Here is a 25,848-nt window from a genome sequence, read left to right on the forward strand (position 1 = left end):
GGGTTTTTTATTACCTCTACTGGCTCATGGAGCCCTTGAGCTCTTTGGAGTTTCTAGTGGCATTTCTGTAGCACTGGGGTTTTTACGGGGTGGGGTTACTGCCCCATGCCAAAGCCTCCTCCTTTCACAGTTGGGTTGGGAGTGTCGGTGCTGGAGTTGTTTTTTAAGCTGCATGGATCCAAAGTCACAATCATTTCTTTCTTCTTTACAGTCGTTTACTGAAGAGTACCAATAAACAATGTTGAATGTGGGCACATAGTAAATTGAGACAGTTTAGAAGCGTATTCCCCTCTTTCTTCCGTGAGTGGTTTCTTTTTCCAACAGCCGCAGACACCACATTGCTCACAGCTTCGCTCAGTGAGTCTGTGTGTGAACAGTTGGCTCAGGAAGCAGCCAGGGCACACAGAGATCACACCAGCCTCAGGAGTTGCTTTTGCATGCGATGGTTAATGATAAATGTTGGCCACGCCACTCAGAGAATACCCTTGTACATTTACTGGTGCCAAGCATTCAGAATCAGAATTGTGTTTAGTATTACTGGTGTATGTTATGAAATGTGTTGATTTGCAGCAACAGTATGGTGCAAAACACTGTACAAAGTATAAATTACAATAAGTATATATTAAAAATAATTAAGCAAGTAGTGCAAACAGAGAGGGTGGAAATACTGGGGTGATGTCCGTGGGTTCAGAAATCTGATGGTGGAGGGATGGAAGCTGTTCCTGAAATATTGAGTGTGTGTCTTCAGGCTCCTGTACCTCCTCCCTGATGGCAGCAATGAGAAGAGGGCATGACCTGGGTGATGGGGGTCCTGTATCATTGACGATGTCTGCAGGCTCCTGTACCTCCTCCCTGATGGCAGCAATGAGAAGAGGGCATGACCTGGGTGATGGGAGTCCTCTATGATGGATGCTGCCTTTTAGAGGCATCACCTTGGATGCTGGGGAGCCGAGTACCCGTGATGAAGGTGGCTGAGCTTACAACTTTCTTCAGATCTTCTGCTGTGGCCCCTTCACACAAGACAGTGATGCAACCAGTTAGAATGCTCTCCACGGTATATCCGTAGGAAGTTGAGAGTGTCTTTGGTGGCATACCATTTCTCCTCAAACTCCTAATGCAATATGGATGCTGTTATGCCTTCTTTGTAATTGATCAATGTGTTGGGTCCAGGATAGATCCTCAGAAATGTTGACACCCAGAAACATTATTTTTCTGTCCAAAAAAGGACATGTTTGACAAACTTCAGGCCCAATCCTTTGGCATTTTCCTGTGGAACAACTGACGAACCCAGCTCAAGTTGGAATCTCAGCCCAGGAAAATTCATTTCAAGGTTCCGTCTCAAACAACTCTTCCCACTGGATCAAGTCCTCTTTTCCACTTTACAACATGAATCTCCAGCAACGCATGCAAAAATGCCGGAATGCTGGGAAATGGGACAAAGGGAATATCTTGGAGAGCCACTCATGCATAGTGGTGAAGGAACTCAGCAAGTCAGGCAGCATTTATAGAGAGGAATAAAGAGTTGCCGTTTCGAGGCTGACAAGCTCGAGGTCAGGGTTGCTTAGACGATTCTCATGATTGCAAAGGCTGCCATGGAAGTGTGAGAAACAAGCCACAGCCTGGCAGCACCTTTGAAATTTGGGACCATTTCACAAGAGACAGCGAATCTTCCTGTTATAGATGCAGACATATTTTGGGCCTGCCATTCCCTTTTTCAGAAGCTCCAATGCAAACACTGGAGGAGGCCTGTTAGCTGAGGTGTTGATGCTCCATGATTGCGTTGGTCACCTTGTTAACCACCAGGGTACCAGCCATCATGTCCTGATCTGCCAGGCAGTCAGATCTGTGTAGACTTCAACAGAAGCAAGAGGTGAGGTGTGGAGAGGTGGTATGGAGAAGAGCAGAATTGAGTGTTTCTTCTTGTCTTGAAGACCCCCTTCATGAATCAGCCAATATTAACATTAAGATCACACAATCGTCCAGTGGGTGTATTACACACTGAGTGTATTACCACAATGCCAGTAGGCGTAAAACACAATTGCTAGTGGGTGTATTACCACAATGCTGGTGTTGTATAAACACAGTATGTGGTGTCAAACTTGGCCACCCTCACTGCTCATTGCTACATTCTTCCTTTCTTTGAGTGAGTTAAATAAAAAAACCTTGAGGCAAGTGTTTTGCCAAGTTATGGGGCCAGCTCTTTGTGATTTGTGGCAGGTGAAAAGATTTATTGGGTTATAAAAACCTGATGCAAATCTGGGAGAAAACACTGAAATATGATTATTTTTGTTATTATTATATTTATATTGAGCAGTGGTTCAATAAGTGGCTTTGCCATCGTTGCCTGGGGTTATTTGTGCTGGGGAACGCTACCTGTCTGTGATACCGTGCCTATTGTATAGTACAAGAACACCAGGTGCTCCCGGTTCTGCAAGGTTGAGGTTTGCAGCTTTAGCTTTCTGCCAAACCATGTCCAGTTGATAGTTTGGAGGATTACTGTTGGCAATAAAGGTCAGAAACACAGTATAACATCTCTGAGTAACTATTTTTACCCGGACTTTCAATGTACTGGAATACTTTGTGAGGTTTGTTAATGGATTCACAGGGTGCAGCCACTGCTGGCAAAGCAACATTTATTGTCCATCGTAAATGCAGTACAAAAGCTGTAATATCGCATATTCTTGCCAGTTGTACTGTGCGACTTGGTCCGAGAGCAGTGTAGTGTCTTGGATAGACCTACACGTCATCCTCTTCTTTAGCCCATTCCCCTCCTGGGGCACTGGCTGGCAGCAGCAGCTCACTCGTCTTCTGTCCTGGGCAAAGCTTGATCGGCCCTGTGGCTTCAGCTTTCACTGTATGGTTTCTTTACGTTTTCTAGGCGAGGGTCCTTCCCCGCTCAGGGATAAGGTCATTGGAGCGTCAGAATCAGAATCAAGTTTATTATTACTGGCATGTGACGTGAAATTTGTTAACTTAGCATTAGCAGTTCAATGCAATATATAATCTCGCAGAGGGAGGGAAAAAAATAAAATAAAACATAATAAGTAAACAAGTAAATCAATTACGTATATTGAATAGATTATTAAAAATGTGCAAAAACAGAAATACTGTATATTAATAAAGTGAGGTAGTGTCCAAAACTTCTAAGTCCATTTAGGAATCAGATGGCAGAGGGGAAGAAGCTGTTCCTGAATCATTGAGTGTGTCCCTTCAGGCTTCTGTACCTCCTACCTGGTGGTAACAGTGAGAAAAGGGCATGCTCTGGGTGCTGGAGGTCTTTAATAATGGACACTGCCTTTCTGAGATACCGTTCCCTGAAGATGTCCTGGGTACTTTGTAGGCGAGTACCCAAGATGGAGCTGACTAGATTTACAACCTTCTGTAGCCTCTTTCGGTCCTGTGCAGTAGCCCCTCTATACCAGACAGTGATGCAGCCTGTCAGAATGCTCTCCACAGTACAACTATAGAAGTTTTTGAGTGTATTTGTTGACATGCCAAATCGCTTCAAACTCCTAATAAAGTATAGCCGCTGTTTTGCCTTCTTTATGACTACATCAATGTGTTGGGGCCAGGTTAGATCCTCAGAGATCTTGACACCCAGGACACTCTCTCCACTTCTGATCCCTCTGAGGATTGGTATGGGTTCCTTCGTCTTACCCTTCCTGAAGTCCACAATCAGCTCTTTCGTCTTACTGATGTTGAGTTCCTGGTTGTTGCTGCGGCACCATTCCACCGGTTGGCAAATCTCACTCCTGTATGCCCTCTCGTCACCACCTGAGATTCAATGGTTGTATCGTCAGCAAATTTGTAGATTGTGTTTGAGCGATGCCTGGCCACACAGTCATGTGTTTATAGAGAGTAGAGCAGTGGGCTAAGCACACACCCCTGAGGTGCGCCAGTGCTGATCATCAGCGAGGAGGATATGTTATCACCAATCCGCACAGACTTCCGGTTAGGAAGTCGAGGATCCAATTGCAGAGGGAGGTACAGAGGCCCAGGTTCTGCAACTTCTCAATCAGGATTGTGGGAACGATGGTGTTAAATGCTGAACTATAGTCGATGAACAGCATCCTGATGTAGGTGTTTGTGCTGTCTATGTGGTCTAAAACTGTGTGAAGAGCCCTGGAGATTGCATCTGCCATTGACCCATTGTGACGTAGGCAAATTGCAATGTAGGCAGGAGTTGAGTATAGTCATGACCAACCTCTCAAAGCATTTCATCACTGTCAATGTGAGTGCTACCGGGTGATAGTCATTGAAGAAGCCCACATTATTTTCTTTGGCACTGGTATAATTGTAGCCTTTAGTGTTGCCTCTGGTGTTTGCTTCGTGTTGGGTTTTTATGAAATGGGATTGCTAGCCCCATGCTCGGCCTCCTCCTTTCCCGACTGGGCTTGTGATTGTCCATGGTGGAGTTAGCCAGACTTCAAAAGGACAACAAATCTTCTGCCTCAACAGTGATCAGCATGGTTTTTAAAAGATGATGATCTGGTGATTTCATGGCCTCCATTATTGCTATTAACTTTCATTTGTATAATGAGGAGATATTCTAAGTTTACTTAAATTGGATTTAAACTGTCCTGCTGGGATTTGAACCCTATTCTCTGCATTATTAGTCCAGCTTTTTCTCTTAATTGTCTAGAGAGGCAGATGTTAGGCCAAATTATCAAGAGCTTTTTTATAGGTGTTGGCCACCCCCCCGCCTCACCTTCCCGGCGTGATGCCAGACCAAAAATAATGTTAAAACGTGTATTTGTTTCCCATTTGTAAGATTTTTCATGCCAAATCGCAGTCCATGATTGGATGGTCAAAGTTATCATCAAATTGTGTTTTATTTTTACTTAGACAGTGGGACAGAAAGGGACATTTGAAGGACTGAAGTTAATCCTGATTATAGAGATCATAAATTGAACAAACCAAGTGATCCTTTTAAAAGTTATTTTGCTCAAAAGTGCTGGAGAGTGAGCTACAGGAAGAATCTGACTACCAATTTTCAATGCTCTCAGTCGCGTTGACTCGAGAAGTGTTCTCACATCCCAGGACATTCCTGAACAAGGTATTGCCTTTAGGTGTTAATTGAAAAGTGGCTCTGAAAAGCCAGAAGTTTCTTTGCCACATGGGTGACAAAGTTAGCCTTTCCTGCCCAAAGCACCACTGTTCCTCACACGTCTGGTCCACCAGGTCATTGGTATAGCTCACAGTGTTCTTAATCATAGAACAGTACAGCACAGAAACAACCTAGGACAATCTAGTCCATGCTTAAGACCATAAGATAGAGGAGAATAATTAGGCCATTTGGCCATTGAGTCTGCTCAATGGCTATCATGGCTGATTCCTCTCAGCCTCAATCTCCTGCTTCTCCCCATATCTTTTTGTGTGCTGCCTAAACAAGAATCTATCAACCTCTGCCTTAAGTATATCCAATGGCCTCATCTTCCACCTGTGGCAAAGAATTCCACAGATTCACCACTCTCTGGCTAAAGAAATTCCTCATCTCCGTTCTAAATGAACGTCCTTGATTCTGAGGCTATGCCCTCTGGTCTTAGACTCCCCCACCTTTGAAAATATCCTCTCCAAATCTACTCTATCAAGGCCTTTCAACATTTGATAGATTTCAATGAGATCCCCTTTCATTCTTCTGAATTCCAGGGAGTACAGGCCCAGAATATCTTTCATTCCCAGAATCATTCTCATAAGCCTCAACTGAATCATCTCCAAACCTTTCTTAGATAAGGAGCCCAAAACTGTGCTCAGTTCTGCAAATGAGACCTCACCAGTGACTTGACTTGACTGAACATCTTTGCTTTTATATTCTAACCTGCTGGAAAGAATGCTAGCTAGCATTGTATTTTCCTTTCTTACCACCGACTTGATCTGTCCTGTAGGGATTAACCTGTAGGGAATCGTGCATGAGGACTTCCGAGTCGCTTTACACCTCACATTTTAAATTTTTCTCCATTTAGAGTATAGTCAACCTTTTTATTTCTTTTACCAAAGTGTATGAGCATCTTAAGGACATCTTCAGGGAGCGGTGTCTCAGAAAGGCAGTGTCCATTATTGAGGACCTCCAGCACCCAGGGAAGGCCTTTCCTCACTGTTACCATCAGGTAGGAGGTACAGAAGCCTGAAGGCACACACTCAGCGATTCAGGAATAGCTTCTTCCCCTCGGCCATTTGATTCCTAAATGGACATTGAAGCATTTGGACACCACCTCACTTTTTTTTAATATGCAGTATTTCTGTTTTTGCACATTTAAAAAAATCTAATCAATATACATAATTGATTGATTTATTTATTATTATATTTCATTTTACTTATTAATTTTTCTTCTCTCTCTGCTAGATTATGTATCGCATTGAACTGTTCCTGCTAAGTTAACAAATTTCACATCACACGCCAGTGATAATAAACCTGATTCTGATTCTGAATTCCTATCACTATATTCCATCCACCTCTTTGCCCATTCTCCTAATCTCTTTATGTCCTTCTCTAGCCTCTCTGCTTCCTCAACACTACCTGGCCCTCCTAATAATAGTTATATTATTTGCAAACTTGTCTAAAAAAGTCATCAGTTCCATCATCTAAATCATTGACATTTAAAGTAGAAAGAATCGGTCCCAACACAGACCCCTGTGGAACACCACTAGTCACCGGCAGCCAACCAAAAAAGGCTCCCTTTATTCCCACTCTTTGCTCCCACCAATCAGCCAATGCTTCAAACATGCTTGAATGTTTCCTGTAATAGCATGGGCTATTAACTTGTTAAGCAGTATCATGTGTGTCACCTTGTCAAAGACCTTCTGAAAGTTCTAGTAGAAAAAGCCTGCTTGTACCCCTCTTGTTTAGCTTCATGTTCCTGCCATGCTCCCTCACTCCAATACACATATATGAGCACAGGTCCTGAATGTGAGTTCCCCAGATTTTTATTGTCTTGAGCTTTGATCCCTTACCCATTTTTACCACAGACCCTACACCACCTTTGCATTGTGAGCTCTGCTGAAATCCTTCTGTTTTTATACAGCTGCGATGACCTTTCTCATGGACAACAGGGCTACAGCAAACCCTAGCACATATCTGGTTCTGCATTACGTGTTGCTTTTTCCAGTTTAATATCGGCCAATAGGGTGTGAGATAGGGTTTCCATTTTAACATATAACAATCACAGCATGGAAACAGGCCATCTTGGCCCTCCTAGTCCGTGCCGAACCCTTAATCTCACCTAGTCCCACCTACCCGCACTCAGCCCATAACCCTCCACTCCTTTCCTGTCCATATACCTATCCAATTTTACCTTAAATGATACAACTGAACTGGCCTCTACTACTTCTACAGGAAGCTCATTCCACACAGCTATCACTCTCTGAGTAAAGAAATACCCCCTCGTGTTTCCCTTAAACTTCTGCCCCCTAACTCTCAAATCATGTCCTCTCGTTTGAATCTCCCCTACTCTCAATGGAAACAGCCTGTTCACGTCAACTCTATCTATCCCTCTCAAAATTTTAAATACCTCGATCAAATCCCCCCTCAACCTTCTACGCTCCAATGAATAGAGACCTAACTTGTTCAACCTTTCTCTGTAACTTAATTGCTGAAACCCAGGTAACATCCTAGTAAATCGTCTCTGCACTCTCTCTAATTTATTGATATCTTTCCTATAATTCGGTGACCAGAACTGCACACAATATTCCAAACTTGGCCTTACCAATGCCTTGTACAACTTTAGCATTACATCCCAACTTCTGTACTCAATGCTTTGATTTATAAAGGCCAGCGTTCCAAAAGCCCTCTTCACCACCCTATCTACATGAGACTCCACTTTCAGGGAACTATGCACAGTTATTCCTAGATCTCTCTGTTCCTCTGCATACCTCAATGCCCTACCATTTACTCTGTATGTTCTATTTGGATTATTCCTGCCAAAATGTAGAACCTCACACTTCTCAGCATTAAACTCCATCTGCCAACGTTCAGCCCATTCTTCTAACCGGCATAAATCTCCCTGCAAGCTTTGAAAATCCACCTCATTATCCACAACACCTCCTACCTTAGTATCATCGGCATACTTACTAATCCAATTTACCACCCCATCATCCAGATCATTTATGTATATTACAAACAACATTGGGCCCAAAACAGATCCCTGAGGCACCCCGCTAGTCACCGGCCTCCATCCCGATAAACAATTATCCACCACTACTCTCTGGCATCTCCCATCTAGCCACTGTTGAACCCATTTTATTACTCCAGCATTAATACCTAACGACTGAACCTTCTTAACTAACCTTCCATGTGGAACTTTGTCAAAGGCTTTGCTGAAGTCCATATAGACTACATCCACTGCCTTACCCTTGTCAACATTCCTCGTAACTTCTTCAAAAAATTCAATAGGGTTTGTCAAACATGACCTTCCACGCACAAATCCATGCTGGCTACTTCTAATCAGATCCCGTCTATCCAGATAATTATAAATACTATCTCTAAGAATACTTTCCATTAATTTACCCACCACTGATGTCAAACTGATAGGTCTATAATTGCTAGGCTTCCTCCTAGAACCCTTTTTAAACAATGGAACCACATGAGCAATACGCCAATCCTCCGGCACAATCCCCGTTTCTAATGACATATTAAAGATCTCCGTCAGAGCTCCTGCTATTTCCACACAAACTTCCCTCAAGGTCCTGGGGAATATACTGTCAGGACCCGGAGATTTATCCACTTTTAAATTTCTTAAAAGCACCAGTACTTCCACCTCTTTAATTGTCATAGGTTCCATAACTTCCTTACTTGTTTCCCACACCTTAGACAATTCAATATCCTTCTCCTTAGTCAATACCGAAGAGAAGAAATCATTCAAAATCTCTCCCATCTCCTTCGGTTCCACACATAGCTGACCACTCTGATTCTCTAAGGGGCCAATTTTATCCCTCACTATCCTCTTGCTTTTAATATAACTGTAGAAACCTTTCACCTTATTTGCCAAACCAACCTCGTATCTTCTTTTGGCTTTTCTAATCTCTTTCTTAAGATTCCTTTTACATTCTTTATATTCCTCGAGCAATTCCTTTACTCCATGCTGCCTATATCTATTGTAGACATCCCTCTTTTTCTGAACCAAATTTCTAATATCCCTTGAAAACCATGGTGCTCTCAAACCTTTAACCTTTCCTTTCACCCTAACAGGAACATAAAGATTCTGTACCCTCATAATTTCACCCTTAAATGACCTCCATTTCTCCATTACATCCTTCCCATTAAACAACTTGACCCAATCCACTCTCTCTAAATCCCTTTGCATCCCCTCAAAGTTAGCCTTGCTCCAATCAAAAATCTCAACTCTAGGTCCTGTCCTGTTCTTCTCCATAATTATATTGAAGCTAATGCTATTGTGATCACTGGACCCGAAGTGCTCCCCAACACATACATCTGTCAGCTGACCTATCGCATTCCCTAACAGGGAATTCCCAACACTGCCCCATCTCTAGTCAGTACTTCTATGTATTGTTGCAAAAAACTATCCTGCACACATTTCACAAACTCTAAACCATCCAGCCCTTTTACAGAATGAGCTTCCCAGTCTACGTGTGGAAAATTAAAATCTCCCACAATCACCACCTTGTGCTATCTGCTATCTCCTTACACATTTGCTCTTCCAACTCACGCGCCCCATTAGATGGCCTATAATACACTCCTATCAGTGTTACTGCACCTTTCCCATTCTTCAATTCCACCCAAATGGCCTCCCTAGAGGAGCTCTCTAATCTATCCTTCCAAAGCACCGCCATAAGATTTTCTCGGACAAGCAATGCAACACCTCCTCCTCTGGCCCCTCCTACTCTATCACACCTGAAGCAACTAAATCCAGGAATATTTAGTTGCCAATCACACCCTTCCTGCAACCATGTTTCACTAATAGCTACAACATCATAATTCCAGGTATCAATCCACGCTTTAAGCTCATCCACCTTTCTTACAATGCTCCTAGCATTAAAATAGATACATTTAAGATTCTCTCCATCTCCTCCTCTCTTTCCATCCCTAACAATGCATTCAAATTTATTATCCTTTTCTTTCTTCTCCCCTATATCTTCAGGCTGAGCGCATCCCTTCTCCATCACCTGCCTTTCCTCCCTCACACACTGTCTATTTACTTGCTCCACTGGTGAACTAACCTCCTCTCCCATAGTCTCCTCAAATAGTCTCCCGCCCCCCCATCTTACTAGCTTAAAGTCCGCCCTGTCGCCCTAGCAAACCTCCCCGCTAGGATATTGGTCCCCCCACGAATCAAGTGTAACCCGTCCTTCTTGAACAGGTCACTCCTGTCCCAAAAGAGGTCCCAATGATCCAGAAACTTGAATCCCTGCCCCCTGCTCCAATCCCACAGCCACGCATTCATCCTCCACCTAATTCTATTCCTACTCTCACTGTCGCGTGGCACAGGCAGTAATCCCGAGATTACTACCTTTGCAGTCCTTCTTCTTAACTGCCTTCCTAACTCCCTATACTCTCGTTTCAGGACCTCTTCCCCTTTCCTTCCTATGTCATTGGTACCTACATGTACCATGACCTCTGGCTCTTCACCCTCCCACTTCAGGATATATTGGACGCGATCAGAAACATCCCGAACCCTGGCACCAGGGAGGCAAATTACCATCCGGGACTCCCGGTCACCTCCACAGAAACGCCTGTCTGAGCCCCTGACTATTGAGTCCCCTATTACTATGGATCTCTTTCTTCTAACCCTACCCTTCTGAGCTACAGGGCCGTCCTCTGTGCCGGAGGCCCGGCCATTGTCACTCCCACCAGGTAGGCTGTCCCCCCCAACAGTACTCAAACATGAGTACTTATTGTCAAGGGGTACAGCCACTGGGGTACTCTCTGGTACCTGCCTCTTCCCCTTCCTGACTGTAACCCACCTATCTGCCTCCCGTGGTCCCGGAGTGACCACCTGCCTGTAACTCCTCTCTATCACCTCCTCACTCTCCCTGACCAGGCGAAGGTCATCGAGCTGCAGCTCCAGTTCCCTAACTCGGTCCCTCAGGAACTGCAGTTCGGCGCACCTGGCGCAGATGTGGACGTCCGGGAGGCTCGGAGACTCCAGGATCTCCCACATCCGACACCGAGAACAACAAGCTGCCCTCACACTCATACTTCCCGAATAACTGACAATAACAAGAACTAAAAGAGAAGCCTACTGTGCCCTCTTCCGCCTAAGCCCCCTGAGCCCAAGCCCTACACTCTGCGCCCGGCTCACTCCCAAGCCCTACACTCTGCGCCCGGCTCACTCCCAAGCCCTACACTCTGCGCCCGGCTCACTCCCAAGCCCTACACTCTGCTCCCGGTGCACTCCGCTGCCCGCAAACAAAGCTGCCCACTTCTTAAGGCGGCGTTCTTTATATATCTTCCCTCCTTCACGCGCCTGCGCAGTCCCGCCTCTCAGAACTCCGATCTGAGAAGCAATTGGACAATTTGAAAATGGCCGCCGCCGCACTTCCTCTCAAAGCCTCGCTGTCCTCTTCCAAAAGAGGCAAGAAAATTCGTGTATCTGCAATTCAGGGGGAACAGTAGCTCGTGGGGGGGTCAGGTGGGACAATGGATTAGAGGATTTGCCGTTGAATGGTAGAGCAAGTTTAAAGGTTTTTTTTACTTACTCCTGCACTGATTCCTTGTTTCATTGCAGTCTGGAATATGAGAGCAGTTTTCTGATTGAGGATCAACTTTATACATTAGCCATATACATTTACATGTATTTACAGGTGGTAAATCTGTGGAATCTGTTGCCACTGGAGGATGTGGAAGTCAAGTCATTGGGTATATTTAAGGCAGAGGTTGTTAGATTCTCGAGTAGTCAGGGTATAAAGGGATATGGGGAGAAGGCAGGAGATTGGGGCTGAGAGGGAAATGGATTGACCAAGATGAAATTAAGGAGCAGACTGGATGGGCCAAATGGCCTAATTCTGCTCCTATATCTTATTGACTAATGGTCTAATGTATTAGGAAATTGCTGTAGTGTGTAGTGTAGTGTGTAGTGTGTCATGGTGCGACATGCAACAAATAAAACAACTCTGTGAACTGTACGGGGCTATTAGCGAACTGCAGAATGCACAACCTGATAGTCTGTTTATTGTTGCTGGAGATTTTAACCACATGAACCTTAAGTCAGTGCTCCCCAAATTCCATCAATATTTGGACTTTGCAACGAGAGGGGAGAATGTGTTGGACCTGGTTTACACAAACATCCCCGACGCATACCGGGCAGAGCCCCGCCCCACCTCAGTTACTCAGACCACATCTCTGTTATGCTAATCCCAGCATACAGACCGCTGGTCAGGCGCTCCAGACCAGTTCGGAAGCAGGTGAAAACCTGGCCAGCAGGAGCCATCTCTGCTCTTCAAGACTGTTTTGAGCACACTGACTGGCACATGTTCAGGGAGGCTGCAACCAATGGCGACTCTACCAACTTAGAGGAGTACACAGCATCAGTGACCAGCTACATCAGCAAGTGCATTGATGATGTTTCTCTGTCCAAGACCATCACTATACACGCCAACCAGAAGCCATGGATGACCGCGGAGGCGCGTGCGCTGCTGAGGTCCCGCAACTCCGCCTTCAGAGCAGGCGACAAGACAGCTCTAACAGCACCAAGGGCCAAACTGTCCCGGGCCATCAGAGGGGCAAAGAGTGCACACGCCCAGTTAATCCACGTCCAGGACAGCGGCGACACGCGGCACATGTGGAAGGGCATCCGGGACATCACCAATTACAGGACAACATCACCTGACTGTGCAGGTGATGCCTCCCTCCCAGATGCGCTGAATAACTTCTATGCCCATTTTGAGGTGGAAAATGACGTGGTGGCGAGGAAGTCCACTTCTCCTGCGAATGACCAGGTGCTGTGTCTCTCTGTGGCCGACGTGAGAAGAACCCGATGCAGGGTCAACCCACGGAAGGCTGCTGGACCAGTCAACATCCCTGGTAGAGTGCTTAGAGGATGTGCAGACCAACTAGCAGATGTTCTCACTGACATCTTCAACATCTCCCTGAGCAGCGCCACCATTTCAACGTGCTTCAAGGCCGCCACCATCGTCCTTGTGCCGAAGAAGTCTTCAGTGTCCTGCCTAAATGACTACCGTCCCATTGCACTCACATCCATCATCATGAAGTGTTTCGAGAGGCTCGTCATGAGGCATATCAAGACCCTGCTGCCCCCCCTCACTGGACCCCCTGCAGCTTGTGTACCGTCCCAACTGCTCAACAGATGATGCCACTGCCACCACCCTACACCTGGCCCTAACCCACCTGGACAAAAAAGACACATACATTCGGATGCTGTTCATAGACTTCAGTTCAGCATTCAACACGATCATCCCTCAGAAACTGAGTGGAAAGCTGAGCCTACTGGGCCTGAACACCTCCCTCTGCAGCTGGATCCTAGACTTCCTGACTGGGAGACCTCAATCAGTCCGGATCGGGAGCAGCATCTCCAACACCATCACGCTGAGCACGGGGGCTCCCCAGGGCTGCGTGCTCAGTCCACTGCTGTTCACTCTGCTGACCCATGACTGTGCTGCAACACACAGCTCGAACCACATCATCAAGTTCGCCGATGACACGACTGTGGTGGGTCTCATCAGCAAGAACGACGAGTCAGCTTACAGAGAGGAGATGCAGCGGCTAACGGACTGGTGCAGAGCCAACAACCTGTCTCTGAATGTGAACAAAACAAAAGAGATGGTTGTTGACTTCAGGAGAGCACGGAGCGAGCACTCCCCGCTGAACATCGACGGCTCCTCGGTAGAGATCGTAAAGAGTACCAAATTTCTTGGTGTTCACCTGACAGAGAATCTCACCTGTTCCCTCAACACCAGCTCCATAGCAAAGAAAGCCCAGCAGCGTCTCTACTTTCTGTGAAGGCTGAGGAAAGTCCATCTCCCACCCCCATCCTCATCACATTCTACAGGGTTGTATTGAGAGCATCCTGAGCAGCTGCATCACTGCCTGGTTCGGAAATTGCACCATCTTGGATCATAAGACCCTGCAGTGGATAGTGAGGTCAGCTGAGAAGATCATCAGGGTCTCTCTTCCTGCCATCACGGACATTTACACTACACGCTGCATCCGCAAAGGAAACATTATGAAGGACCCTACGCACCCCTCATACAATCTCTTCTCCGTCCTGCCACCTGGGAAAAGGCTCCGAAGCATTCGGGCTGTCACGACCAGACTATGTAACAGTTTCTTCCCCCAAGCTATCAGACTCTTCAATACCTGAAGCCTGGACTGACACCTTGCCCTATTGTCCTGTTTATTATTTATTGTAATGCCTGCACTGTTTTTGTGCACTTTATGCAGTCCTGGATAGGTCTGTAGTCTAATGTAGCTTTCTTTTTTTTTACGTAGTTCAGTCTAGTTTTTGTACTGTGTCATGTAACATCGTGGTCCTGAAAAACGTTGTCTCATTTTTACTATGCACTGTACCAGCAGTTATGGTTGAAATGACAATAAAAGTGACTTGACTTGACTTGACTTGACTTGATAAGGCTAGAGGTTAAAGTATGGATATGAAATAAAATCTGTAAAGATAGATAAATACCCACATGTATTGACAATGTAAACAGCTTTATAAAAACAGAACTAAGGAGTTGACATTGCTGTGACGGAGGCAATGGATGGCAGGGTTGGAGTGGGGGCTAACTTGAATTAATTTTATTTAGACGTACAGCATGGAGTAGACCTTTCAGACCCTTTGAGCCATGCCGACAAGCGACCTCTGACAACACTGGTTTTAATTTTAATCCAAACGATTGGACAATTTACAATGACCAATTAACCTACCCGGTAGGTCTTTGGATTGAGAGAAAACCACACATTCCATGGGTGCAAAGTGTAAAATCCTTACAGGGGACACTGGGCTTGAACTCCAACCCCCAGTGCTTAAGCTGGAACAGTGTCGCACTAAGCACACTGAATGGTTTAAGAGGTAGTGCGACTTACTCCGGCACTGATCCCTTGTCGTAATAGGACTATATGAGAGCAGGTTTAGGAGCAGGATTAGCTATTTGCCATATTCATTTACATGGGTTAGGAATTTACTGTGGTGTGTGATCAGGGCATGCCATGCAGCAAAAAATCATAGGTTAAGGCAGGGTTCCCTAATTAATTTAACACAAGGGCCAAATTATGTCAAGCATGCCAAGCCAAGGGCCAAAATGTCCAGGGTTTTTTTTTTATCATTGCGCCAGTAAGTTTTTTAATGGGCAGATATTTATGTTGCTGCTATTACCATTATTATTAGTAGTAGTAGTAGTAGTAATTTAGGCCTGGGATTCTCAAAGCCTGTTTTGTGGGTCACACAAGAAAGAAAGATGCACTCTTAAAACACAATGTCCAAAACCAACCATATAATTATGACTCTGGCTATCACAACTGTCAGCTGTCATATTGAGAACTCATCTGGGACTTGAAATACACACACACACACACACCTTCGCCACTTCTCTTCCACACAGAGTTTCAGTGGTACTGCCTTTTCCATTGTTTCTGTTCTCTCATTTAATCTATTTGTTCTTTTTAATTACTGTAGATTCCGGACTACAGAGCACACCTGATTAAAAGCCGCACGCTCTAATTTTAGAAAGAAAATCAATTTTGTACTTGTACAAGCCGCACTGGATTTTAAGCCGCAGGTGTCCCACATTGTAATATGAGATATTTACACAGAAAGATATTACACGTGAGGATTTTTTAACTTTTAATTAAATCCGTATGGTAACATAAACAAATACATATTGCAAATGCTTTTTTTCGAACAGTGCCTGTAACACAGCTACTTTTAAATACACATACGTATCGGTAACACACAAATTACGTTGCGTATACTTTTTTACTGAACAGTGCACGAACAACATTCCAATATCTCCTAACAACTGGTAAAAAAATATATATACTGCAGCCTACTAGGAAAAGTTATTGATCGCCTTCTTCATCTTCCTCCTGCGCACGAAAACCATCAAAGTCCTCTTCTTCAGTGTCCGAATTGAATAACCTCAGGATCTCGTCACTCACTTCAGTCTCTTCGTTGTCGCTCTCACTTGAGCACACACGGTCCTCTTCATCACGCAGCAGTCCAGCCTTTCGAAACCCGCTGGTGATGGTGGATGTTGTGACATGGCTCCACACATTTAGGATCCACTGGCAGACTTGAGTTAAAGATGCTCTTCGCATGCGTCCTGTTTTGGTAAAGGATTTCTCGCCGCTCGTCATCCAAGCCTCCCACTCAACGCGCAGCGCCACTTTAAATGCCCGGTTCACGCTGATGTCCAGTGGCTGCAAATACTTCGTGGTGCCCCCAGGAGTCACAGCTGGAATTGAGTTTGTACTCTTGATGGCAGCTTTCACTGAACTTTCATTGTCAGCCGCTTAAAAATCACCATCGGTGGAAGCTTTAGTCCAGATGCTGTGCAGCTCAGAACACAAGTAAAATGCGTTCTCTCATGGCCACTTGTTTTCAGTGTGATGGACGAGTCACCTTTTTTATTAACAGTCTGAGTGAGAGGCAGGTCAAACGTCAAAGGTACTTCATCCATATTTATGATATCATCTGGCCCGATGGAATCCTCCGCTATCTTTGTTTGAGTGAATGTGCGGAAGTTAGCAAGCTTTTCCTCGTGGTCGGGAGGGAGCTGCTGACACAGAGTCGTGCGTACCCTGACGGACAGGCCTTTTCGTCTCATAAATCTAAAGCACCACGATGGCCCACCTCTAAAATCTTCGATTTTCATTTTGGTGGCGATTGCTTTAGCCTTCAGTCTGATCTGCACGGTGGAAACACCGTGGCCGCCTGCTCTCTGTGTGTTAACCCAGTCTTCAAGAAAGTTTTCAAGTTCGGGCCATCTGCTATGATTACCTCTGAAAGCTTTTGTCGTCTTTTTGCATTGACTCAGTTCTTCACGCTGGCGTCTCCACATCGATTCATTTATGCCAAGATTATGTGCAGCAGCTCGATTTCCTTCTTCAACCGCCAGATTGATCGCCTTTAACTTAAAAGCTGCATCATATGCTTTTCTTCGAGTGTTTTCCATGTTGATGAGGGTGAGTACAAATGACTGATTTACAATAATTTAATTGTGAAAGTGCGCTTGATTTATCGTACAATTTCATTGGACCTCTGTGAACTACTCATCAATTTTATTGGTCTACTGTTACGAGGCAAAATGTTTTTGGCGGCATGAAAAAAAACATGCATCAGCCGCACCGTAGTATAGGCCGCAGTGTTGCCACAGTGATCAAAGCGTGGGAAAAAAGTAGCGGCTTATAGTCTGGAATTTACGGTAAGCTATGTAGCATTTGAAGTATGAAGTGTAGCTATAAATGAAATTATCAGTATTATTGTTGTTGTAATATTATTATACCACAATAAGATTGACAAATGGACAAAAATAAATGATTCACTCACCAATCAGTGAGAGAAGTGACAGCGACGGGATGAGGCAATCCTTCTGACGTCAGGCCTGTGTTCTGTTGTGGCAATCCTCAGGCGCTGGCCTAGATGTGCGTTGGAGAGTCTGTTTCTGTCCTGGTGCTTGATCGAGTTCATTGAAGAAAATGATGACTCACATATGTACATGGAGGGGAACAGTGTGAGTAGGAGCATTGCAATAGCTCTCGTGTTTTTGAATTGAGCTTGGGGAACCACGTTGATCCAAAAGTCACTCACCCCAACGTCCTTGTGTTGTGTTTGAGCAAATCTGATGTTCCCATTTCCAAGACCTCCATCTGAAGAGTTGCCTCATCTGTGGCAACACCAGCCTTTTGGCCCCTGCAGTCCACTGGCCGTCAGCCAAAGCGGAGAACGGCCACCTCAGGAAGAGGAGGATGCCACCTGAGAGTTTAGGGGAGCTTTCAAATCGTTCCCTGAAGTTTTCTGCCGGGCTCGCCATGAAATCCTTCATCACCGGGTCCTCCCGCATTTCGATCTTCTCGCAATGCTCCCGCAGAAGTGGGTAGTGCAGCTTTCACCCGTGAATGTCTCTCTCCAGAAGGTTCCGCTTTGACCGGAAAGCTTCAATCGCCTCGTACACGTCCGTAACAGTGTGGTTGTTGCCTTGTAATTGCAGATTAAGTTGATTTAGACGAGACATGATGTCACACAAAAAAAGAACATGTGCCATCACCTTGTTGTCACTTAAAAACCTCTTAAATCCTTGGGCTTTTTGGCTCTGCAGGCTGGATAAAAATGACACAAGCTCATCGAGCGGGTCACACACCCTCTCCAACACACGGCCAGCGAAGGCTGTGTGCTCTAAGGGGGCATAGGTCAAGTGTACGGTGTGGGATGAGGTTAACATAAATTAGAACAGCATGCATTTTATTTACATGTTATGACAGGTGCGTTCACGTAAGTGCCAATGGGTCAGCGTGGTCCACACATCTGGTTCTCACAGTCTGCCTATTGGGGTTCTCTGTGTTAAGTTATGGATATGAAAAAAATTTGAATAAATATTTAAATACCCACACGTATTTGCTGGATAAGCAGCATTATAAAAAGCTTTTTTAGTGTTTGTAGTGCAGTGACTGAGGAAATAGAGGCAGGTGGGGAGGTCTAAATAGAATAATTGATCAATTTGACTGCGGAGAAGAACTTTTAAGATGACATAATTTTTGTTGTTGTTTTCTTTTAATAGCCCTATAGCTCTTTCCAGAAGAGAGCTTTTGGAAAAGGCAGTTTGCAAGGAGGGTAGTGTTTGCGATGATTTTCTGGACACACACAAGTTCTGCAGTGATGGTAGACTGCAGCCAATGAGCTTTTCTGCTGACTTAACAGTTCATTGTAGTTCCTGTACATTGTGACAGGATGCTATGCCAAACCAGACAGTAATGGCTGATGTGAGGATTTTGCCTAATTTGGCAGTGTAGAAACTGAAGCTAATTTAAAATGGATAGGTGGAGAGGAACCAAAGATTTGGGACTTTCTGGATCTCTGTTAATTGTCAGTTTCAGTTGCTGCAAAATCACTTGTCAACAAAATAGAAATGTAAGTTAACCAGAATTCCCCGGGTGTATTTATAAAGCCCACTTTACTCTCAAAGACACGAAACCTTGAACCTACAGTTAGTTTAAATGTGCTCTACCTTGTGCTTTGAATGCATTAGTTCCCTAAGTCAACAACTCGTGGAGATTTTTCCTGATGAGACCTGCTTAGTTTTGCAGTTCAGAAGCCTTGAAAAGGTTAGTGCATCTCCTATTGTGGGGAAATCAGAGGTTTGCCCTGTGAATGAGTGAATCAATCCTGGATGTTAACCTTTGAACCTACTAATCACCCTGTAACTTGGCAACCAAATATGTGTCTAGCAACTCCTCTAGAAGTTCAAGAACACATGGGAACAGAGGGGAGAAGCAGCGTTAAACCCCAGTAACTAATGCTTTTCCCCCCCCAAAGTCAAGCATGTGCATGTTACCCTACACTACCTTGGGATTAATATCTTACAGGAAAATAAATAGAATAGAATTTGTAAAAAACTGTACATAAAGACTGACATGCAACCAATAAGCTAAACAAAACAAACTGTGCAAATAAAAAAAGTAATACTCAGAGCATGAGTTGTAGAGTCCTTGAAAATGAGTCTGTAGCCAGTGATTGAAGTTATCCATGTTGGTTCAGGAGCCTTTTGGTTATAGGGTGGTAGCTATTCCTGAACCTGGTGATGTAGGACCTAATGCTCTGTGCCTCCTGCCTGATGTAGTAGTGAGAAAAGAACGTGGCCTGGATGGTGGGAATTCTTGTGGCAGGGCTGCATGTAACTGTGCTCAATGGTGGGGAGGGCTTTGCCTGTGATGGACTGTGATTGTCATGTGTCTATTGGCATCACATTTCTTGTGCAAAAGTCTTAGGTGCGTACACACACACACACACACACACACACACACACACACACACACACACACACACACACACACACCACACCCCCCCCCCCCCAAGGTGCCCAAGTCTTTTACACAGTACTGTATTTTATGTATTGCATTGTAATGCTACTGCAAAAAAAAAATCATGATATGAGAGTGATGATAAACCTGATTCTGATATGGGTCTCTATTGTGGACTGAGAGAGGGAAGGTGGCAGGAAGAGAGGAATCATGATTGGGAAGAGGGGAGGGAGTGAGAAGCACCAGAGAGACATCCTGTAATGGTAAATAAACCAAATGACCTCGCCTGGTCTCTCTCAAGATTGGGTGAGTCTGTACTCGTGCCAGCCCCTGCCCCTGGCACTTCCTCTCTGCCCTGCCTTCCACTCCCCCCAGTGGTCCTCCACCCTCGCCACTCCCAACAACCTTTGCTCCCGTCAAATTTATAAATTCGCTCTCCACTGCAAGTTGACAAATACATTACTGTGCAAAAGTCTGAGGTGCCCTCGCTACATACAGTATACATGCATTGGCACAGTACTGTGCCAATTTCTGTGCCAATTTCTTTCTTTCGTGGTAAAGCGGTTTGATTTCTGAAGACCAGGATCAGCAGAAAATGCTGTGGAATATTTTGCATATTGCTCAAATTTTAATGAAAGGAGTTAAGTCTTGCAGTACCTGGTATCACTGAACACTTTACATGCTACTACATGTACTTAGCTGAATAACCCCAACAAACATGGACTGGTTTTTCGTTAGTGAAAAGCAACTTCCACAGCACTCTGCCATCACCTTAGAGCACAACAACTTTTAAATGTAAAAACACACAATGCTGGCAGAACATTCAACTCACAGACCTCCAATGATACCCCTGCCCCCCCCCCCCCACCTCATCCCTATCTATAATTTTAGTCTGGTTCTCTTTCTCTCTCTTTTTCCCCCCTCACTATAATCTCCCCCCAGCCCTACCTTTCTTTCTCTTTTATTTCCCATAATTCTCCACCTTCCCCCTAGCCCATTTCCCTTCAGCCTATCACTTCCCAGTTCTCTACTTCATCCCTCTCCCCACTTCTTATCCCCCCTCGACCATCCCACGTTACTTCACGCCTGATGAAGGGTTTCGGCCTGAAACGTCGTCACTACCTCCTCCCATAGATGCTGTCTGGCCTGCTGAGTTCTGCCAGCATTTTGTGTTTTTATTTATTTCCAGCATTTGCAGATTCACTCGTGTTAACTTTTAAAAGTCTCCAGTTTCTCCAGATGGTCCATACAATTGGAGTAATAGAGAAAAGCTTCAAAGAAACAGATTTTCCTACTAGTTATAAAGTTAAACTAGTTACAAAGATCTGGGAAATCTTAAAAAACACACTTGAAATGCTGAAGGAACTTGGCAAGTGAGGCAGCATCTTTGAAAAGGAATAAACAGTTGATGTTTCAGTCTGAGGCTGTCCATCAGAACTGGATAGGAAGGGGATAGAAGCCAGAATAAGAGGGTGGGGGAATGAGAAGTACAAAGTAAGAAGCTGAGAGAGGATTGATGGAAGAAGGCTGAAGAAAGAATCTAATAGGAGAGGACAGTGGACCATAGAAGAAAGGGAAGGAAGAAAGGCAGCAGAGGGAGAAGATGGGCAGCTGAGGGGAAGAGAAGAGATGACAAGGTAACCAGAATGAAAAAAGAAAGGAGGGGGGAGAATTTTCTAGAAATTGGAGAAATTGAATTCATGCCATCAAGTTGGAGACAATCCCTATTCTGGTTCCTCACTTACTTCTTCGCTTCTACTGTTTGCCAAAAGAGATGTGGAATTTTAAGTGCCTTTGTGTAACAAGTAAAGACCAGCCTGATGATACTTTGATGGTTTAGAAGCTTCCTGTTTTTTTTTTAATTACGTGCAATCGTGAACAATAGCCAGCTTGGAAATGCTGATCAAGTCAACTAGATCCTAAAGAGATCTCTGATTGGCCAATCAGATGGTTCACTGCTGCTCAGCGATAGAACACAAAAAAAATCATATGTACAATTAAGAAACATTGAAAAATAGTAGAAATACTGGAGTCATGATGAAGTCTGATGGAGAGAGACATTTATACACACGCTGTCCTCCATAATTCAGAGAGATTGAAGGATCAGGTTACAGGGTGACAAAACGTGACAGGAGCACTTGAGACTAAAAACTAATCCCTACCGGGAGAAAGCAGCACCTGATCTTTCGGCGCATATACCAAGATACAGTGAAAAGTTTGTCTTGTGTACTGTATATACAGTACGTAGTGATTTGGTAGAACAAGACAAAATGATAACTGCAGAATAAAATGCAGTTGCCACACTGTAGGTACAGTGCTGGTAAACAATGAAGTGTGGGATTACAACAAAGTAAATTGTGAGGTCAGGTCTGTCTTAATGTACAAGTGGTCCTTTCAGGCAAGAGAATGGGATCGTGGGAGATAAGACAACCATGATGGAATGGTGGAGCAGACTTGATAGACTGAATGGCCTTATTCTACTCCCATGTCTTATGGTCTTTCAGGACTTTTACAACACTGGGATAGATGCTGTCATTCAGAATGGTGTTATGGGCTTTCAAGCTTTTGCATTTTCTACCCAATGGAAGAGGGAGGAAGGGAGAATATCCAGAATGGGTGGAGTCACTGACTGTTTTACTGAGTCAGTGAGAAGCAGAGTTTGTAGGGGAGAGGCTGGTTTCCACGATGTGCTGAGCTGAGTCCACAACTTTGCAGTTTCTTGAAGTCACGTGCAGAAGAGTTACCATGCTAAACCATTATGGATCCAGAGAGAATGCTCCCTTTGGGAAGGGTCGACAGGGACATGCCACGTTTCATTAGCCTCTTGAAGGAGTTGAGGCACTGCTGAAGTTTCTTGGCCATGTCACCAGTATGGTTGGGTGAGCTCAATGCCTCCTACACTCACTTTCACCACCAGATCAGGGAGAAACTTCGCACACCCCTATGACTCCCAATGATCCTTTGGTCTCAGTATCTGAAGATGACCTGTGGACTGCCATCAAGACAGTGAATCCAAGGAAAGCATCCATTTTGGATGGAGGCCTGTGCTGACCAACTGGCTATCTTCAACTTCTCGCTCTGGCAGTGTGTGGTACCCACCTGCTTCAAAAAGATTTCAATCTGAGGCCCAAGAAGAGTTTGTTAACCTGTCTGAATGGCTATCATCCAGAGGCACTTACATCCACGGATTTGAGACTGTTTTGAAGCATATCAGCTCCTGTCTGAGTGGTGATTTGGAACTGCTCGAATTTGCCTACTGAAGAAACAGGCCCCCAGCAGATACCATCTTATTGGCTCTTCACACAACCCTGGAACATCTGGACAGCAAAGGTGTATATATCAGGATGCTTTTTTTAATCAATTACAGATCAGCATTTAATACCATCATCCCTTCAAAACTAACCAGTAAACTGTAAGATCTGGGCCTCAATATCCCTTTGTGCAATTGGGTCCAGGATTTCCTCATTCGAAGACCCCAGTCAGTTCAGATTTGTAAAAATATCTCCACAATCTCCATCAGCACAGATGCACCACAGGGATGTGTACTTGGCCCCCTGCTCTACTCACTTTGCACCTATGACTGTGTGGCTAAGTACAGCTCCAATGCCATATACAAATTTGCTGATTACACCACTGTTGTGGGCTGTATCAAAGGTGGTGATGAATCAGTTCACGGGTGGGGGGGGGGGGAGATTGAAAATTTGGCTGAGTGCTGAAATAACAGCAACCTCTCATTCAATGTCAATAAAATCAAGGAACTGGTTTTTGACTTAAGGAAAGGGAAACCAGCGATCCAGGAGTCAGTAATCAATGGAGGATCAGAGGTGGAGAGGACCTGTCTTGGGCCCATCATATAAATGTAATTGCAAAGAAAGCACAATAGTGCCTGTACTCACTCAGGGGTCTGCAGAGATTCAGCATGTGTGATGGCAAGTGTGCTGATTGGCTGTATTATGGCCTGGTATGCGAACACCGATGCCCATGAGCAGAAAATCCTGCAAAATGTAGTGGATTCATCCCAGTACAACAACCGTTGAACACGTCTATACAAAATGTTGCCGTGGAAAAGCAGCATCCATCATCAGAGATCCTCACCTCCCAGACTGTGTTCTTTTCTCGCTGCTACCATCAGGTGGAAGGTACGGGTGCCTCAGGACTTGCACCACCAGGTTCAAGAACAGTTACTACCCCTCAACCATCAGGCTCTTGAATAAAAGGGGGTAACTACTCTTTCTATTTCTGGTGTTCCCACAACTGACGGTCTCACTAAAAGGACTTCATCTTGTTATTTCCTGCTTGTTATTTATTGCTATTTATTATGCATTTGCATAATTAGTTCATTGATCTTGTTTATAGTTAGCTCTATAAATTTGATGAATGTGCCCACAGAGAAAGAATCTCAGGGTTGTATGTGGTGGTGTGTATGTACTCTGATAATAAATTTTACTTTGAACTTCGAACCAGTGTATATGGATTTCAGCAAGGCATTTGATAAGGTACCCCATGCAAGGCTTATTGAGAAAGTAAGGAGGCATGGGATCCAAAAGGACATTACTTTGTGGATTCAGAACTGGTTTGTCCACAGAAGGCAAAGAGTGGCTGTAGACAGATCATATTCTGCATGGAGGTCGGTGACCAGTGGAGTGCCTTGGGGATCTGTTCTGGGAGCCCTTCTCTTCGTGATTTTTACAAGTAACCTGGATGAGGAAGTGGATGTGTTAGTAAATTTGCTGATGACACAAAGGTTAGGGGTGCTGTGGATAGTATGGAGGGCTGTCAAAGGTTACAGTAGGACATTGATAGGATGCAAAACTGGGCTGAGAAGTGGCAGATGGAGTTCAACCCAGATAAGTGTGAGGTGATTCATTTTGGTAGGTCAAATATGATGGCAGAATATGGTATTAATGGTGAGACACTTGACAGTGGGGAGGATCAGAGAGATCTTGGGATCTACGTCCATCTCCTTTGTCTTATTGATGTTGAGTTGCAGATGATTCAGCTTGCACCATTTGACAAAGCCCACCACCAGGGCCCTGTTTTCATCCTCCTGTCCTCACTTTTATACACCCAACTATTGCTGAGTCATCAGAGAATTTCTGCAGATGACGTGATTCGGTGTTCTTTCTGAACTCTGAGGTGTACAGGGTAAACAAGAAAGGAGACGATGCAGACCCTGTGCAGCCCCAGTACTGCCCATTACCATGTCTGACCCATAGCTCTGATGCCACACAAGCTGTGGTCTGCCAGTTAGGTAGTCCATTATCCAGAATACAATGGAAATGCCAACTTGCACTGAATGGAACTTTTCCCCTAGCAATGAAGGCTGTATGGAATCGAAGGTACTTGAGAAATCAAAAAACATGATCATATTTTTGCTTGTGGGATTCTGAGCAACTCACAAAATGCTGGAGAAATTCAGCAGGTCAAGTAGCATTCACGAAATTGAATAAACAGTTAACGTTTCATGCCAAGGCCTTTCATCAGTCCAGAGTCAGAATTTGTCTAAAAATAGAACTGATTGCCCTCTATTCTGACAGTGAAGAAAAAGTAAGTTGCTTTCTGAGATGCTCCAGTCCACTGATCTCTTGCTGAGAGATTTAGCTTTCAAATACATGGAGCTGTGGGAAGCTGGCTGTACACTAAAGTTACTTGGAAACACAAAGATTGACCTTTGCAGTGTAGATGAGGTTAGCTTTACTTGTACGTTGAAACACGCAGTAAACTGTGTCATTTGAATCTGTGACGAATACAGTCCGAGGATATGCTAGGGGGCAGCCCATAAGTGATGCCATGCTTTCAGTGCTGACATGGATGACCACGACTCACCAACCTGCACCCATATGGCTTTGGAATGTGGGAGGAAGCTGGAGCACGTGGAGGAAACTCCATGCGGTTACGGGGAGAATCTACAGACAGTGGTGGGC

The 25,848-nt window shown here is 44.7% G+C and overlaps 1 protein-coding gene across 8 annotated transcripts in view; it reads left to right on the forward strand.

The window, feature by feature from the left end:
* The window catches only part of plxnb1b (plexin b1b), a 411,056-nt gene that overhangs the window by 184,587 nt on the left and 200,621 nt on the right, over positions 1-25,848 (forward strand). The window lies entirely within an intron of this gene.

Source organism: Hypanus sabinus, chromosome 19 (genome assembly GCF_030144855.1).
Source record: "Hypanus sabinus isolate sHypSab1 chromosome 19, sHypSab1.hap1, whole genome shotgun sequence".
NCBI classification, from domain to species: Eukaryota; Metazoa; Chordata; class Chondrichthyes; order Myliobatiformes; family Dasyatidae; genus Hypanus; species Hypanus sabinus.